We start from the raw sequence: 2,414 nt of genomic DNA on the forward strand, positions 1-2,414 counted from the left end.
AAAAAAAAAAAAAAAAAAAAAAAAAAAAAAAAAAAAAAGGAAATTTCAATGATATTCCAACCATGTAACTATTATTAATTAATGAATGTACTTTGATAGATTGACCCACAGAGTATTTGTACTTGGAAAATGTGGATTTGGGGTTTTGGGTATATCTTGAATTTTGATCCCTCCCTTTTTTTTTACCTTTTTTTTTTTTTTACTTGTTCTGATCTGCACACTGCATTTCCACATTCTGAGAGTGACTCTTCTGCAATTTTGACTGCCTTCAGATGAGCTTCTCGTTTTCACTGCTAATTAATTCAATCCCTCCATCTTTGTCATTTTCCCCCTACACTTTCCCCTATTTCTAATTGGACCCTCTGTCTCTTTCAGAATATGTATACACCAAAAGTTTGCCCTGCTGATTGGCACCTATGTTTTTTGGTATCCAGTATATTAATATATATTTTTTAGGTTTTTCCTTCTAGTTCTATTACGTGGATTCACAAATCTTACTCCCTAAATTTTACTTTTCGGTGATGTGACGGGTATTGATAAGTTACTTTTTTTCGTGTGGACCCCAATACAAATGTCTACACCAAAACTTTTGTGTATGCGAGTAAAAGTTGGAGTAGAAAATGAAAGTACACATAATATTTTCTTTTTTGTTCAGGTATAATCATATTCTCATTTTGTCTCATTTATAAGTCAATATGTCTAGTTCAATAATGAGGTTTAGCTCAAGTTATTTACTCTCCCGTCTCATTTAATGAGCCTGGTTCAATAAACTAGTATAATAGTATATAAAAAATTTTATATTTGAAAAATACATCCAAAAAATACTAGTAAATATAAAAGACTAAATTTTCAAAATTATAAGAAAATGAATGAATGAAAAAAAAAATTGATTTCCCTAACAAATAGTAAAAATGACAATAAAAAATAAAAAATAAAATAAAATAACTTTTTAAGTTTTTTTTTTTAGTAAATCGTCAACACTTGTACCCATAGTATCTTGTATAACATACAAGTTAAGTATCAAATATGGTCATATATTCTTCTTTATAATATGAGGCATAACTATGTATCTAGTATAACAGATTGACAGTATAAACCATGAAAAGCATCAAGTATAATTATATATACTCTTATTAGGCTAGAGTTTTATTGAGTATTGTTAACTTTAGCTTATCTTCATATTCGTTATAACTTAAAAACATATGTAATTGTACACTAATATCAATAAACATCTTAAATATTTTCTAATGTGTATATAAGCATGTATATAGCCGCAGCTGCAAGTTCACGTTTGATGCACTACGCTGTCAGATCCTATGTTGGCATAATCTATCTTAATTAGTTTATATGTATTCTGCTTTTTGTTTGAATAATGTAATAAATATATAGGGTGTTGGTGGGTCGTTAGGTGGCTGCTAATTATAGATCCACCTTTAAAGTCTTTTATTTGAATGACATTTCTGTTTTCATGTTTGAAATGAATTCTGCCACGTGGTCAGTAACATTGTTTTGTTTATGATGATAACCACGTAACCAATAATCTTGTGGTCTAGTGAAACGAAGTGACTCTCTTAAATAGAAAATTATGGTATGAACAAATACTACATTGTAACAGAGTCAGCAGTACTAAAAACATTGATCATGTGTTATAAATTTAACTGAAAAATATTGTTAATAAATAAACTCGTGATTTTCACTCATTCGACTATCCCTTTTAATTTGGTGCGATGTAGTACCATTGTTATTCTCGTCTGATCTTTTTTTTATTTTTTTATTTTATTTTATTTTTGTTTTTGTTTTTGTTTTTACCCCACCAAAGTGCCTAGACGTGCATAATGAATCTTCATTACCTTTGACCTCCATCCTAACGCTAGAGCAAAACTTCTAAGGTGACAATTTAACTATTAAGTTAAGTCAGATTTAAAACGTGATGTTAGCTGCTACTCATTTTGGCATTTGATCACAACAATAGCATGTTGCTGGGTGAGATTATTAGATCAAAGTTTGAAAAGAGTCAAGTCTAACATCTTGCTATTTGAAATAGATTTAAAATGTGACAAAAACAGTTACACATTAGTAAATAAAACAAAAAAAAAATTTAAAAAGGAGGAACCTAACTTTCTCCGTCGCTAATTTTGTTGGCAAGTTAAAAGAATATATAAATGTTTTTGGGGATACGAAAACAAATATGTGAGAATGCGCAGAATTGCACATGTGTTTCTGTGCATACAATTTAATATTATTATTATTTTGAAACAATTTTTTTAGCCCCAAACTTTAATCAATGACATTCCCGCCATTTTTCTTTGAAAAATTTAAAAAAAAATAATTTAAAAATCAAACAAATAATCAAACTTTATACAAAATATAATTTTTTTTATAAAAAAATATAATTAGTCACTTAAATTTTTAAA

This window comes from Ipomoea triloba, chromosome 9 (assembly GCF_003576645.1).
Source record: "Ipomoea triloba cultivar NCNSP0323 chromosome 9, ASM357664v1".
Classification (NCBI taxonomy): domain Eukaryota; kingdom Viridiplantae; phylum Streptophyta; class Magnoliopsida; order Solanales; family Convolvulaceae; genus Ipomoea; species Ipomoea triloba.